Source organism: Tupaia chinensis, unplaced genomic scaffold, assembly GCF_000334495.1.
Source record: "Tupaia chinensis unplaced genomic scaffold, TupChi_1.0 Scaffold000104_1, whole genome shotgun sequence".
In the NCBI taxonomy this organism is placed as follows: Eukaryota; Metazoa; Chordata; class Mammalia; order Scandentia; family Tupaiidae; genus Tupaia; species Tupaia belangeri.
Genome location: NW_006159568.1, coordinates 2,002,293 through 2,019,031, shown reverse-complemented (window position 1 = coordinate 2,019,031; position 16,739 = coordinate 2,002,293). Strand labels below are relative to the sequence as shown.

Sequence of the window (16,739 nt, the reverse complement as noted above, 5' to 3'; positions counted from 1 at the left end):
AGACGCGCTCGCGCCGCTCGGATCACGTGAGGGCGACCCCGCCCCGCTGCTTCTCCCTCTACGGGCCCACGACCCGGGCGCAGGCCTACACCTCCAGGCAAGCGGTCCGCCGCGCAGAGCAGGTAGAGGCCGCGCCGTCACACCTGTCATCAGGCTTCCTAGCTCCGCTATACTTGATACTTACCCTTGGTGCCCTACGGTGGCCTCACCGTGACAGAAACAGCCAACGCATTTACTAGCGAGCTGGCTGCGAGAGGGACCTGGAAACTGTCGGTTGTGGGTGGCCAGCGCCTGCGCGGGACTTGGAAGTGCCCCTCTGGCCCCCGGTTTTCTTTGGTTAGGTGTTCTCCAACCTGCGGACGCAGTCCAAACGCCGTTCGCCGTGAGTGTGTTTTAGGACACACATCACTTTTAGTTTTTTTTTTTTTTTTTTTTGAGAGGTTTTTGCTATAGGGCGCGTGCGCTCGCCAGACAGACAGAGACTGACAGAGAGACAGAAGGCAGGAAATCACCCGGGGGTGGGGGGGTGGGGGGTGGCCACGCCGCAATCCCTTCTCCTTCTCCATTCTCCTCTCTGGATCTTGGGCATGCACGCACACGCGCCTGGCGTGAGTTTAAGCCACCGGGTCCAGGACTCGAACCACGGTTGACTACATGGGAGTCCAGCGACATAGCCATTATGCTAACTGCTGGTCCCAGGACATACATCACTTTTATCTTTTGAAGCTCAGACAACTTGTCGGGGGAGTCTTAGAAAGAGCACTGCAGTGGAAGTTAGGAGCCCTAAGTCATTCCTGGGAGAGACCTTGGATAAGTCCCTGGTCCCTGAGCCCCAAATCCCTATCTGAAAAATAGCCTTGGGGGCCGGCAGGTTGCATGGTGGTTAAGGCGTTAGATTCCCACATGGACAAACACCGCTGCTTGAAAATCACACCAGGTGGGTGTGTGCCCAGAATCTGAGAGGTGAATGGAGAAGAGATTGCAGCAGGGCGTTCCCCTCACTCCCAGGAGTCTCACTTTCCCTCCCTCTCCCTCCCTCTCTGTCTACCACGCTCCATGACAAAAAACTCCCAGTGTAAGTACCACTGGAAATAATGGTTTGGCTCTAATTTCTAGACTGATACGCATAAAACAGATGTGAGGTTGAAGGGCATTGGAAGGTCAGCCAGGAGAGGTGAGGGACTTGAAATGGAGGGCATGCCCCCTTTGCTTGGGGCTAGTCTGATGGGCAGCCCCACCGGAGTGAAGTGTTAGTGGAGGATGACTCTGGGTGGGTAACTTTCTCCTCCCAGTTCTCCCAGAGCACTTTGTAGATGCTGAGTCCAGTTGCCTGCCTGGTCTGCCCAGCCCAGTTCAGCTGCAGTGTGTAACTGCTCCCCGGAGGCTACAGATCGGGCCACCCCGGGTCAGCCAGCACTCCACTGAAGGCTTGGGCCAGCTCCATGGCTAAGCTCTCTTCGGCAACCTGAGCCTAGTGAAGGATATAAAAGTGAGAGTGTAAGGCCAGAAACCTGAGGGGACTTTTCCCTTGGAAGAGAACCAGGATGATTTTATCAGGCTGGAGGTGTTTGATATAGGCTGTGGAGGGGAGTGAGTGGAATTTGGACCAGTGCAGAAAGGCATAGCAGCAGATAAGATTGTAAAGGTCAGTGGTGGGGCCTCATAGTGCCAGTCAGGGACTGTCAGAGGAAGACACCTGGCACCTAATTAGTGCACAAAGGGATAGATTTTGTACTCCACAGGGTGACAACAGACTACAGACTGGCTTAGAACAATTAATCAGGCAACAGCTGGGAAAAGGACATTTACCTCAAAATTACATTTGCCTCGTCTTGTGTGAATTCCTATTCAGATAATGTTATTTGAAAAAATAAATAAATAAACCAGTTATCCATTTGGGTTCATAAGCATAAATAAATAATTTCAGATTAGAGTGGAGAGGTTATTCTGTTGTAAAATCTGAAAAGATGGGAATTAAACACACAATGGGGGCACAGCCGACTGAGAAGAGGGAGAGAGTCCCTGGCCAGCGGAAACTCTAGTGTCTGGATCGGAGCCAGTCTGTGCCTTTCATGCTGCAAGCCACAGCACCACACCAAAAGTATCACTTAGCTCTGTAGTCTCCCTAAATCTGCGGAATGGAATGTGTACTGCCTTTGGAAAAACATCAGTAGGTTTTGCGTTTGTTGTTCTAATACTCCCCATTCTCTGCTCCCTATCCTAATCTGATATATTTTATGTCCCTTCACAGTCAGATCAGTGCTTCTGAGCAGTTACTGAAGCGGGCTTGGCCACAGTCGTCACTGAATTCCGTAGAGCACAGGTGACTCCCAGAATTACCCTGTGCTCGCTGTGGGATCTTAGAGAAGCCAAGATTTGAGAGGTTTAGATCCTACCTATGTAAGATGCCGGTGATGTTTGTGGCATCCGTGGGAGGCCCGGAATGAAGGTAGAGAGAATCATGTAGCACATATGAAGTGCTTTGAAATAAACACACTTCACCAGTGTGAAGTGTAATTAATGGAACCAGGTAAGCACAGTGTATTTGAAGAATGGCACCCTGTGCCTCTGTGGTCATGAGTACTCGAGCCATTGTTCTGCGTAAGCCCTGAGAACTGTCCTGATGCCTGCTTGTCCTCTTCTTTTTTTTATTTTTTTTTCTTCTTTTGGAGAGGTATTTGCTATAGGGCGCGTGCACTCGCCAGAAAGACAGAAACAGACAGAGAGACAGAAAACGAGAAATCACCCCACGACTGGGGGGGATGGCCATGCCGCAATCCCTTCTCCTTCTCCATTCTCCTCTCGGGATCTTGGGCATGCACGCACACGCGCCTGGCGTGAGTTTAAGCCACCGGGTCCAGGACTCGAACCACGGTTGACTACATGGGAGTCCAGCGACATAGCCATTATGCTAACTGCTGGTCCCAGGACATACATCACTTTTATCTTTTGAAGCTCAGACAACTTGTCGGGGGAGTCTTAGAAAGAGCACTGCAGTGGAAGTTAGGAGCCCTAAGTCATTCCTGGGAGAGACCTTGGATAAGTCCCTGGTCCCTGAGCCCCAAATCCCTATCTGAAAAATAGCCTTGGGGGCCGGCAGGTTGCATGGTGGTTAAGGCGTTAGATTCCCACATGGACAAACACCGCTGCTTGAAAATCACACCAGGTGGGTGTGTGCCCAGAATCTGAGAGGTGAATGGAGAAGAGATTGCAGCAGGGCGTTCCCCTCACTCCCAGGAGTCTCACTTTCCCTCCCTCTCCCTCCCTCTCTCCCTCTCTCTCTCCCTCTCTTTCTCTCTCCCTCTCCCTCTCTCTCTCTCCCTCTCCCTCTCTCTCTCCCTCTTTCTCTCTCTCTCTCCCTCTCTCTCCCTCTGCCTCTCCCTCTCCCTCTCCCTCTCTCTCTCCCTCCCTCTCTTTCTCTCTCTCTCTCTCTCTCTTTCTCTCTCTCTCTGTCTACCACGCTCCATGACAAAAAACTCCCAGTGTAAGTACCACTGGAAATAATGGTTTGGCTCTAATTTCTAGACTGATACGCATAAAACAGATGTGAGAGGTTGAAGGGCATTGGAAGGTCAGCCAGGAGAGGTGAGGGACTTGAAATGGAGGGCATGCCCCCTTTGCTTGGGGCTAGTCTGATGGGCAGCCCCACCGGAGTGAAGTGTTAGTGGAGGATGACTCTGGGTGGGTAACTTTCTCCTCCCAGTTCTCCCAGAGCACTTTGTAGATGCTGAGTCCAGTTGCCTGCCTGGTCTGCCCAGCCCAGTTCAGCTGCAGTGTGTAACTGCTCCCCGGAGGCTACAGATCGGGCCACCCCGGGTCAGCCAGCACTCCACTGAAGGCTTGGGCCAGCTCCATGGCTAAGCTCTCTTCGGCAACCTGAGCCTAGTGAAGGATATAAAAGTGAGAGTGTAAGGCCAGAAACCTGAGGGGACTTTTCCCTTGGAAGAGAACCAGGATGATTTTATCAGGCTGGAGGTGTTTGATATAGGCTGTGGAGGGGAGTGAGTGGAATTTGGACCAGTGCAGAAAGGCATAGCAGCAGATAAGATTGTAAAGGTCAGTGGTGGGGCCTCATAGTGCCAGTCAGGGACTGTCAGAGGAAGACACCTGGCACCTAATTAGTGCACAAAGGGATAGATTTTGTACTCCACAGGGTGACAACAGACTACAGACTGGCTTAGAACAATTAATCAGGCAACAGCTGGGAAAAGGACATTTACCTCAAAATTACATTTGCCTCGTCTTGTGTGAATTCCTATTCAGATAATGTTATTTGAAAAAATAAATAAATAAACCAGTTATCCATTTGGGTTCATAAGCATAAATAAATAATTTCAGATTAGAGTGGAGAGGTTATTCTGTTGTAAAATCTGAAAAGATGGGAATTAAACACACAATGGGGGCACAGCCGACTGAGAAGAGGGAGAGAGTCCCTGGCCAGCGGAAACTCTAGTGTCTGGATCGGAGCCAGTCTGTGCCTTTCATGCTGCAAGCCACAGCTCACGCTGCCTCTCCAGCTCTCAGTTCCTTGTCAGAAAGCTGCATGTCCTTAATCGGTTCTTCTCGGGTTTAGGAAGATTGCGGACCTCAACCCCCTATTTTGTAATTCAGGATTCATCATAAAGTTAGCTCTTCATTTCCTTTTTTTTTTTTTTTTCTTTTTTAAGAATTACTTATTTAGGGACCAGCAGTTGGCATAATGGCTATGTTCCTGGAAGCCCATATAGTTGACCCCGGTTCGAGTTCCGGACCCAGTGGCTTAAGCTCACGCCAGGCGCTTGTATGTGCGTGCCCAAGATCCCAGGAGGAGAATGAAGGAGAAAGGATTGCGGTGTGGCCATCCCCCCTGGGGATGATTTCTCACTTTCTGTCTCTCTCTCTCTCTTTCTGGCGAGCACACGCGCCCTCTAAAAAATTATAAAAAAGAATCATTTATTTATTATCATTATTTTTTCAATTTTGACCAGCGAGAAACAGAAAGAGAGCAAGTTGCCAGGTCTGGAACTCGAACCACAGTCGGCCATGTGAGAATCCAGCACTGTCACCCACCATACCACCTACCGGCCCCAACCCTTCATTTCTCTGTCCTTATCTACACCTTTTCTTTCATTCATTTTTCAGTCCCTTAAACTGTTTCTTATACTGTCAACCTCCATATCAACTGTGAGATACCCTCTAACCTAACTGCGATCACATCACTCTTCAACTTTAAAACCTCGGATGGCTTCCCATTGTCCCTCCAGTAAATCTCAACTCCTTAACTTGGCACCCCGGCTTTTGGCGTTCTGCCCCCTCTGCCTGTCTGCCCATCCACCCCCAGCTAAGTTCTTGCAGTCTCCCAGTGTGTGGCCAGTCTCTGTGTTCCTTATGCCTGTGTCCCCCTTTTACCATCAGTCCTTCACCTAACCTGTTAGTCCTTCATATCCTATTGGCTGCTCCTAGAGACCTTCCCTGGTCACTTCAGGCAAAACAGACTGCTCTTGCCTTTCCCTTCCCGCAGCACAAAGTTGGGAGCGCTTCGGACGTCTGTGTTGTCATTCACGGAACCGTCTGTCCTTTCCACTGCCAGCTCACTAGGGCAGAGCTGTCTGACATTTCCTGGGCCTCCAAATTAGTGTTTGATAAAAAGAGCGCGTAGGAGGTTTTTCAAAATGAAATGCTGGTGGAGGGCAGGGCTGTTAAAAGGAAGGGTCAAGGGGCCAGCAGGTGGCACGGTGGTTAAGGCACTGGATCCCACATGACTCTGGTTTGAGTCCTGGAACTGGCAGCTTGGAAAATGCTGGGCATGTTTGCATGTGTACCAAAGTCCTAAGAGGAGCATGGAGGAGAAGGGATTACAAGCGTGGCCATTCCCTGCTGGTGGCGGTGGGGTGGGGGCAGGGAATGGGAGGTGGGGGATGATTTCTTACTTTCTCTCTCCCTCAGGCAATGCACTTATCCTATAGCAAACTGGAAAAAAAAAAAAAAAAAAAAAGAAAAGCGAGAAAAAAAAAAAGAGAGAGGTCTTGGGAAAAGGAGCATGAAAACATTACTGAATATTGCCAAAGGAGGTTCAAGACCCGCCCTCCTCAAATGCTTTCTAGAAAGTTGTCCCGTGCACTCAGGCTCCAAGGGCCCTTAAGTCCACTGAACAGCTTGTTGGTTGTCCCTGGAGTCCAGCTCCTGTGACCCAGATAAGGTCACCTGAGGTCATCCCCAGCAGGGGGTCAGTGGCCTTCCTTTCTCTTTAGCCCTTGTTTCCCAGGCCCTTGCAATCATATAGGCCAGCCTCTGCCACTCCCCTCCCTCACCACAGGCTCTGGCCACAGCCGTTCCCTGAACTTGCTGCGTTCACCGCCCACCCCCAAACTGCGCACACGTTGTCCTCTGTGCCTAAAGGCCCTGCTTGCTTTGTGATAATCTGGTCATCCTTCATTGCTCAGTACAGACAGGCTCCTTACTGCTGCTGCCCCCTCCCAGCCCTGATGTCCTTGAACCATGCAGTCTGTCCGCATGGCTGGCCTCTGAACTCCTGGATCTGCCCCCTTGCTCCTTGTTTTGCTTTCAAATCCACTTCAGTCTAGCAACCCACACACATCTGTATAACATAACTGAAACCGAGGTTTTACCCCACGGCCTGTGAGACGTTACTCCTATGTATTCATTTCTCTAAATCCGTGAATCTCAGTCCTATTTCACATTATAATCATCTGGGAAGCTTTGAAAGCAAAATAGGAGCCTGCAAGTGGCATGGTGGTTAAAGCACTGACTCTTACATGGCTGACCTTGGCTCTAGTCCTGGCTGCGGCAGCTTGAAAATCATGTTGGGCATGAGTGCGTGTGTACCCAAAATCCTGAGGAGAATAGAGGGGAAGGGATTGCAGTGTGGCTATTCCCTTTGGAAGGTGATTCCTCTTTCCTTCAGTCTGTCTCTTTCTGGCAAGTGCACGCTCTCTATGGCAAAAACCTAAAAAACAAAAACAAAAGCAAAAACCCTCCCCTGGAGATTCTGATTTAATTAGTTTGCAGCAGGACCCCAAGTGGGCTGAGGCTGAGAACAGCAGCTCTCACCCTTCGCTTACCCAGTGTGCCTGAAGACACAAACCACCTGAACTTGGCCAAGTCGCATAGACCTGTAGCATGGGCACAGTCCTCTCCTGACGGAGCCCGGAGTGGTCACTAACAAGGTCAGCAGGTGATTTGTATGCATCGCAGATCGAAGAAAAGCACTGACATGGAAGCTAGGTCCTAGACATTTGGTTAAACAGTAGCTCCCCAGTCCCAGGACAGACATGCTACCAAATCAGAATTTTCAGGGGGAGAGGCCATTTGGTCCGTTCGTATTTAATAGCAGCCCAGGTGCTGCTTCGCAGGCAACTCTGGGCAACAATAGCTCTAAATTGACCTTCTGGCCCATGATAATGACGTACAGTTTGAAACATGGGGTTCTGCAGGGCTCCAGAATGTGTACGTGAATGAGTCTGCAGTCCAGGGGGGAACCCAGTCCTAAGAGAAGTGGTCAGCATTGGATGAAAGAGGCACATACCAAGTGCTGTGAGTGGTGAAAGGAAAACAAGTTGTATCTGCTGCTAACAGGGAACACTACCTGGAAGAGGTGATCCACAAAGGATAACTAGGATTTAAATCAGATAGTCTCCAGGGACCAACAGGTGGCATGGTGGTTAAGGCACTGGACAGTCCCTCGTGGCCAACCACGGTTCAAGTCCCATTCGTACTGGCTTGCTTTTTCACTTTCCCTCTCTCTCTCTTTGTGTCTTTCTCTGGTCAAATTAGAATAAATGAATGAATAAATAAAATTAAATTAATTCCTTAAAAAAATAAGATAGGTTCCAGAGCAGTTGGCGTAATGACTATGTCACTGGACTCCCATGTAGCTGACCACAGTTTGAGTCCCAGACCCGGTGGCTTAAACTCACGCCTGGTGCGTGTGCATTTGCGTGTGTGCCCAAGATCCCAAGAAGAGAAGGGATTGTGGCGTGACCATCCTCCCAGGGGGTGATTTCTCTCTTTCTGTCTCTCTGTCTTTCTGGAAAGTGCACACGCCCTATAGCAAAAACCTCTCCCAATAAAATAATAAAAAAAAGATAGGCTCCAGAAAAAGCAAGGGACAGGGAGTGTATAAGGAAGGAGATACCAGACTTTCAGATCTCATTCCTGTCCTCCAACTTTGCCTTTTTCCCAGGCATGCTTATAAGGAAAGCTTATGCCCCCTGGTAACTTGTAGGGCTCAGAAAGATTATTGACCTCTGGGTAGGATCAGGGAACACCTTACTTGGTATCTAGGTGGCACAGACTTGTGAAATACAAACACTTTTATCTAGCAAGGGCTGAGTCAATAAAACAATAACATTTGCGCAGTTCTCGCTGTGTTTTCCAAGCAGTTATGTGACAGTTATTTTCATTGGTTTTCACGTAATTTGTGCACTCAGTGAAGTCCAGTGACCTGCCCGAGTTACATTTCTGGCCAGAGGTGAGGTTGGGACTCCATTCCCTCTGTTTTTTTGGGAAACAGAGACAGACAGAGACAGACTCAGAAGTGCAGTTTGGTAGTTGACCTTACTCTTTCTTGGTTCTTGTACAAAGGCCCAGGTGGTGGTGAGTGAAGGGCAGTGGGCAGCCTGATCCTTTACCTTGGGGGGGTAGCTCCCCAACTGTGGTCACAAGCTCCTCAAGAGAGCCTATCTTATTTATTTATTTTTTTGAGGGGAGAGGTTTTTGCTATAGGGCACGTGCACTCACGCCCTATAGCAAAGAGAGAGAGAGACAGAAAGCGAGAAATCACCACCACCACCACCCCAGGAGGGATGGCCACGCTGCAGTCCCTTCTCCTCCATTCTCCTCTTGGGATCTTGGACATGCATGCACACGTGCCCGCATGAGTTTAAACCACCAGGTCTGGGACTGGAAACATGGTCAGCTACATGGGAGTCCAGTGACATAGCCATTACGCCAACTGCTGGTCCCTATCTTATTTTCTTTTAAAGAATTAATTTAATTTTATTTACTCATTCATTTATTCTAATTTGACCAGAGAAAGACACACAAAGAGAGAAGAAGGGAAAGTGAGAAAGCAAGCCAGTACATTTGGGACTAGAACCGTGGTTGACCATGCGGGAATGTCCAGCGCCTTAACCACCACACCACCTGCTTGTCCCTGGAGACTGTCTTATTTAAATCCTAGTTATCCTTTATGGATCACCTCCCAAGGGAGCTTGTGAAAAATATAGATTGCCAGGGCCCACTCAAGACCTCTGACCTTGAAATCTGCAAAGCAGGCCTCAGAATTTGTATTTTTGTAAAACTCCTGTGTGGACCTCATGATCAGGCAAGCTGGGAGACAGAATGAAGCGTAACGTGCTGCATGGTCAGAATACCTGGGTTCAGAGCCTAGACTCAGCATTTCCTGGTGATGTGCTTGGGGTAGAGCCCTCCCCTTCTCTGAGCCTCAATATCTCCATTTTCAGAATGAGGGTCCTTCCTACTACCCAAGTTTGGAGACTAGGGAGGTTTCCCCAAAGTTCTGCTCCACATGGGTCTTCAGATATCTCAGGGACTTGGCCACCTGACTCTCTGAATGCCAGCTTTCTCTCTTGCCCTTGGGGCAGAGAGGACTATAATTGCCTCTTGAGCTCATGTACCTCTGGGCTGTGATCTTCCTCTGGCCTCAGTTCCCACTTGCATGGTGGCTCTCATAGTAGGACACTAGCACATGTGCCATGTGGAGTGACCTCGCCGTAAATAGGGCCTTTTGTCACCACTGCACCATCTAACAGCTGCTTATTGAACATTTACTATGTGCCAAGTGCTCTCCTAGAACCCTGCTTGTGTGGAGACTACATTCTAGTGGATGGAGACAGACAATAAATAATGAACGCAACACATGCTTACTATTTAAACCATAAAGATGCTGCAGAGATTTAATATTCAAGCAATAAAGACAATAGGTTTAATATTGAAATAAAAGAAAAAAGCAATTACTTGTAATAGTAAACACATTAGATGCTTATTAGCTAATAACCATAGTGTGTTACAATTATTTTAAAAAGCAAAGATGGGATGTCAGAAGATGCTGAGGTATGGGGATGGGGACTCTGAGCATGCTCTGGACTTTATTTCAGTAGATATCCAGTATGATAGAGCACATTTAATTTGTACAGTGAATTCCATATGACTCAATAATCTTGCTTCTGGATATTTACCCACAGGACAGGAAATCACTCAGTTGGAAAGACACTTGCACATCCATGCTTATTTGTTTATTGCAGCATTATTCACAGTAGCTAAGACATAGAATCAACCTATGTGTCCAACAATGGATGAGTGCATTTAAAAATGTGGCACATATACACCATGGAATAACTGCTCAGCATAAAGAACAATGAGAGCCTGTCATTCGATACAAAGTGGTGAATCTGGAAGATACAAGGCTGAATAGTAAAATAAATCAGACTATTAAAGGCTCTATTCCATGTCCTTGTGCAACAGAAACTGAATGTCTGCACTCTGTGGCAGAAATTGACAGATTGAAGACACAAAAGTAGAGAGGACAACTTTGATACCAGAGTTACATGGGGAGTACAGGGTGTAAAAAGGGTTCAGGAAAAAAGTGTTTAGTAGACACAGGAATGCAGTAGGTGGGGCAAATGCATTGTGAAGAACTGACTGAAAAGGATAGGCATTGCCAATCTTATGTATAGATCTCAAAAATAAATAAATAAGGACCAGCAAGTGGTGATGGGGGCCACTGGACTCCCAGTGGCCAACTCTGGTTCATGTCCCAGACTTGGTGGCTTGAAAATCATGCCAAGTATGTGTACATGGGTGGCCAAAATCCTGAGGGGAGAGTAGAAGAGAAGGGGTTATGTGGAGCTGTTCCCTCTGGAGGTGATTTCTTACTTCCCCTCTCTCTGTCTCTCTCCTGAGTGCACGTGCCTTATGGCGGAAACCTACAAGAAAGAAAGAAAAAAGAGAAAAACTAGTTGAGGAAAAATTAGCGGTACATGTCATAATGTGGTGTTCTTTGTTGAAAACAATATGGTATTATCCTTGATTTGATTATCACATGCTGCATGCTTACTTTGAAAAATCTGTATTATACAGTTATAATGTAAATGAGAAATTATGAAACAAACTAAAACAAAATGGATGAAAATAAAATGGACTCCAGTTCCTTAGACAGGGAGCCTTTCTGGCACCCCAGGCCTTTTTCTCTCAGATGTTCTGAGACCATGGGTCTCTGCCATTATACCCAGTTCTCATCCTAGCCAACGTGATCTGGAGGCTGAGCAGGCTGAGGCAAGCCAAGGGCATTCATCCAATGCTGCACGGAGTCTTTGCAAGAAGCCTGTGAGCTCGCTTCTCCAATGCCATGTCACAGTGAAATTGAAGACACAGAAGTAGAGAGGACAACTTGGATACCAGAGTTGCATGGGGAGGGGACAGAGAGGGTATATAACAGAGGTTAAGGAAAAGGTGTTTAGTAGACACAGGAATGCAGTAGATGGGTCAAGTGAATTGCGTAGAACAACTGACTGAAAAGAGCAGGCATCGCTAATCTTATGTATAGATCTCAAAAATAAAAAGATAATCCTTGTTTAAAGGAATTATTTTGGGGACCAGCAGTTAGCGTAATGGCTATGTTGCTGGACTACCAAGTAGTCAACCGCGGTTCAAGTCCCGGACCCTGTGGCTTAAACTCACGCTGGGTGCGTGTGCATGCGTTCCCAAGATCCCGAGAGGAGAATGGAGGAGAAGAGATTGTGGGTGGCCATCCCCCCTGGGGGGTGATTTCTCGCTTTCTGTCTCTCTGTCTCTGTCTGTCTGTCTGGCAAGCGCACGCGCCCTATAGCAAAAAATCTCTCAAAAAAGAAAAGGAATTATTTAATTAAATTAAATTAATTAATTAATTATTTTCATTTAATCAGAGAAAGAGAAGGGAATTGAGAAAGCAAGCTGCCAGGTCTGGGAATCTAACTGCAGTCAGCCATGTGGGAGTCCAGCATCCTTAACCACTATGCCAACTGCTGGCTCCAAAGAACACGGTTTTTGTCCCTCACCAGGGTTACATGCAGAAAGGGATGGAGTTACAATGTGAGCCTGGGCTGCCTGGTGCTCCCACTGAATGACAGTTGTTCCTTTTCTCGCTCACATTTGCACCTCAGGAGAACAGGACTCCTCCTGAGCTCCTCAGGGTCCCCCCAACCCAGGACCTTACCGTCATGGAGCAGAGGAAGCCTCTGCTGAACAGAAGTCAAAGGGCTTCTCCCGGGTCACACTGGGAGCTGGCATCTAGGATGACAAGACCACGTGTTCTGGTTTGTCTGGGCCATTCTGGTTTCAGCACTCAAAGTCCTACACCCTGGAAAGCCCCTCAGCTAGGGACAGTAGAGCCCAGCAGCCTTCTGTCCTACTCCCCAGCCTTCACTGAGCTCCAGTTGTCTTTGATAAAAGGAACTGCTTCGCTTATGCCTGTGTTTTAGGCTAAATCCAAGTCTTTTTTTTTTTTTTTTGAGAGATTTTTGCTATAGGGCACGTGCGCTCGCCAGACAGAGAGAGACAGAGAGACAGAAAGCAGGAAATCACCCCCCAGGGGGGATGGCCACGCCGCAATCCCTTCTCCTCCATTCTCCTCTTGGGATCTTGGGCACGCACGCACACGCGCCCGGCGTGAGTTTAAGCCACCGGGTCCGGGACTCAAACCGCGGTCGACTACGTGGGAGTCCAGTGACATAGCCATTACGCTAACTGCTGGTCCCCCCAAATCCAAGTCTTTAAACGTGGGCCACTGGTAGTGTGGTGATTAAGGCAGCTGGATACCACATAGCCAACTGCATGGTTGGAGCCCTGGACCCTATCGTTTGAGAAATGGGAAGAGCATGTGTGCACGTGTTCTCAAAATCCCAAGAGAAGAATGAAAAAGAGAGGATTGTAGTGTGACAATTCCCCATGGTGGTGGGGGAGTGCTTTCTCACTTTCCTTCTCTCTCTCTCTCTCTCTCCCCCCAGTGAGTGCACACACCATCTATTAAATAAAAGAAAAAAGTCCTTAACTGTTAACAGACCAGCCTTTCTCTGGGAGCACTCCCAGAGCTGGCAGGGAAGGCTGGAGGACTTCTCTTTGGAGGGTAAGACGTCTCAAAGAGGTACCTAGCTTTGACCCAGCAGTGCCCCTTTCTATGAATTTCTGTCTTCAAAAAACTCAGAAATATGGATAAAGATTTCTGAATAAAGATATTTCCTGCAGAGCTGGTTATACAATAACTTGAGTAAGTTAACTAAGAATAGAATTTCATACGGCAATAAAAAAGAGAGATTATATCGTGTATTTAATAGCATGGAGGACAAAGGTCATGCACTATGTCAATGGAAAATGGAGAGTGAAAAACCAAACAGCATGAGCCCAACTTTGTTTAAAATAATTTTATGGCCTGGCCCTGTGGTCTAGTGGTTAAAGCCGACCATGTGGTTAGAATCCCAGCCATAGTGTTGGGACCAGCAGATAGCATAATAGTTATGTTGCTGGACTCCCCTGTGGCCTTCTGCAGTTCGAGTCCCAGACCTGGTGACTTGAAACTCACACTGGGCACATGTGTGTGTATGTCCAAAATTCCAAGAGGAGAATGGAGGAGAAGGGATTATAGCATGGCCACCCCCTCCCCCATGGGCATGATGTCTCTTTTCTGTCTCTTTGGCAAGCACATATACCCTATAGCAAAAATCTCTCTTAAAAAAAAAAAAAAAAGAATCCCACCTATGTGGCTTAAAAACCCTGGAAGCTTATGTGTGTGTGCATGTGTTTGTGTGTGTATGCATACAAAATCCCAATAGGATGGAGAAATAGAGAAGGGACTGTGGTGTGACCATCCTCCCTGTTTGTCTCTCTTTGGTAAGCATGCACCCTCTAGCCAAAACAAAACAAAACATATATATACACACACACACACACACACACACACACACATATATACACATACACACATATACACACACATATATTTATACTAAAGAGATACTTCTGAATATTAATAGTAATGTGGGCAGAAATAAACAAGACTCTATAGAAAATAATTAAAATACTTTATTTTAAATATGACATTGAGTGCCCAGATCTGAGAAAACAGGGGTGCTTAGTTCTTTTTATTTATTAATAGTTCTGAGAGCAAGAGACACAAAGTTGCAAATCAGCCTAAGAAATGTTTAGTTTACACTGGCCTGACCCAAAAAGGCAGGACATCTGAGGGAGGGGGTGGTTGTAGGTTGTAGAAGAGTTTAGAAATTCTTAGTAATTGGTTAAAAGCACAAGTCTTTACTATGGGGGGGGTAGGTTATGTGGTGGTTAAAGCACTGGATTCTCACTGTGGCTGACCACGGTTCAAGTCCCAGACCTGTACATTGTGTGCACTTGGGCAAGCTCAAAATCCTGTAGAGGAGAATGGAGGAGAAGGGACTGTAGTATGGCCATTGCCCCGAGGGATTATTTCTCACTTTCCCACTCTGTCTTTTTCTGGCAAACACAAGCACCCTGTGGCAAAACCAACAAACAAAACACAAGTTTTTGTTCCCCAAAAAACATAGAATCAGCAAAAGAATACTTGTGTCTGAAACAGATAAGGAGGCTTTACTATGTGTCTAATAATACAACCCCAGGGACGGGATGTAGGGAGCGTCCCACAACCAGCGGACCGAAGAGGTCTGTAACAGCAAGATTAATGTGTGTAGAGGTGACTCCCCTAGGCCTCTTAATACTGGGTTGTCAGAAAAGTCACGATGCATTTTTGCATAGGAAAACAGAAAAAAATATGTCATAACTTTTCCCACAATCCAGGACCTTCGAATAGGAAATGCACCCAGAATTCTGTCCTCAGTATTGTTCTTTGGGTTTAGGATAGTTTTTATTCTTTCTTTTTAAAATTACTTATTATTCATGATAGAGGGTTGTGCATGTGTACAAGTGTGAGAAGCATCCATGATAGAGGGTTGTGCACGTGTGCAAGTGTGAGAAGCATCCGTGATAGAGGGTTGTGCACGTGTGCAAGTGTGAGAAGCTGCACATGTGCAAGTGTGAGAAGCATAGGTGATAGAGGGTTGTGCATGCATGCAAATGTGAGAAGCTGCACGTGTGCAAGTGTGAGAAGCATCCGTGATAGAGGGTTGTGCATGCATGCATACAAGTGTGAGAAGTGTCCTTGAGAGACTCTCAGCCTGTGGCAGTGCCCTTTCTCCAGCCCTCCAGCTTGCTGGGCTCTTGGGCACGATCTTGCACACTCGCTCACTCAGTGTTTCAGGTTAACCAGGCCAGGGATTGCACCTGCAGTAGGCCACGTGGCTTTCAGCAACTGCAGTTCATTCACTCCTGACTGCACCGTGGAGGTTAGACCTGTTTTCTTTGTATTTTACTCAAACAAATTTAGTTTGGCAAATACATACATGCCGGTTTTATAATTAGAATCAGTAACTTCCTTTGTTTTAGATTTATTTTTAGATAGGGCACAGACAGAGAGGCAGAGAGAGGGAAAGTGAGAAATCACCCCCTGGGGAGGATGACTATACCACAGTACCTTCTTTTCTTGGGATTTTGGGCAGGCAATTTGGTCTTTGCTGGAAACTGATTGTGGAAGGGTGAAGAAACAAACTTCACCTGTTTTTCAAGTCATTGGGTCTGGGGCTTGAATCACAGAGTTGGCCATGTGGGAATCTAGTGCCTTAACCACATCACCTTCCTAGTTCAGAGTCAGTAGATTTTTTTTTTTTTCCTATAGGGCTCACAGAAGAGACAAAGAGACAGAAAGCAAGAAATCTCCTCCCCTCCCCTCCCCCGAGGATGGCCGTGCAGCAATCCCTTCTCCTCCATTCTCCTCTCAGGATTTTGGACACACACATATGCCCAGCATGAGTTTCAAGCCCCCAGGTCTGGGACTCCAATCACAGTCAACTATTTTGGAGGCCAGCACCTTAACCACCGGCGTTTCATCCTGAGCTGCGCTAATTGGGTCTGCTCTTCCTTCTCTGGTATGAATTAGTGCCGGATTGGAGCAGGGTGCGGTGCAGTCGGAGGGGCCTCCCAGCTCTTGCTTACGCAGTTTCCTCTGCCTGGGAAACTTCCAATGCTCAGATACCGTTCCCCCTGTCCCTTCTGCTTGAACACTCTTATTCCCCATTGCCTGCCACTTACCTGCTTCGTGCCTGCCTCTTTTCTCTGTCTCGCTTTCTCCAGGTGTCTTAGAGGCTGAGTATCCTGTCCTGGAGTTGGCTGCAATACCAAGACGAACCACACGAAGGCACCAGAGCCACACAGGTGACTTCCTGCCACCCTGTCAGGCCAAGGCTCCTTTAGAAATTGTCCTTGCCAGCCAGAGATGACACTAGTTACTGCAGGCCCTGGATGCTCCTGCTCCGGGAGGTGCCAGTAAGAAAACATTGGCTCATCCACTCTGCCACGAACTCCCCACTCCCAGCCTAGCATTCCCAGAGTTGTGCTGGCCAAGGTGACCCTCCCAGCTGGCCACCCTTGAGCACCCTGAGGCATGTGGAGATGGGTTTGCTGTGTATCCTTGAGCAAGGTTCTGTCCCTCTCTGGCCTGTTTCTGGCCTGCCCTGGTGGGTCTCTGTGCAGAGACATGACATCTGGTGCCCATAACTTGCCTCAGATCTGCTGAGAAAGATGTTTCCTGTGCTCAGCTTCTTGCTCCTGGTCACCAGTTTGTCCCCATCTCTGCCTCAGTCTTGAGGTTTGTTCACCTG

The 16,739-nt window shown here is 47.7% G+C and overlaps 1 long non-coding RNA gene across 2 annotated transcripts; it reads left to right on the top strand.

Annotated features, from left to right (window-relative positions):
• The first annotated feature begins 6 nt into the window (after positions 1-6).
• On the top strand, positions 7-16,297 carry LOC102472627 (uncharacterized). Of its 2 annotated transcripts, none has more exons than XR_001370025.2 (2): positions 7-122; positions 16,213-16,297. It is a non-coding gene; the product is annotated as an uncharacterized LOC102472627 (long non-coding RNA). The 2 variants fall into 2 exon arrangements; XR_003548607.1 differs by lacking the exon at positions 7-122 and adding an exon at positions 15,874-16,007.
• The last annotated feature ends 442 nt before the right edge of the window (positions 16,298-16,739 follow it).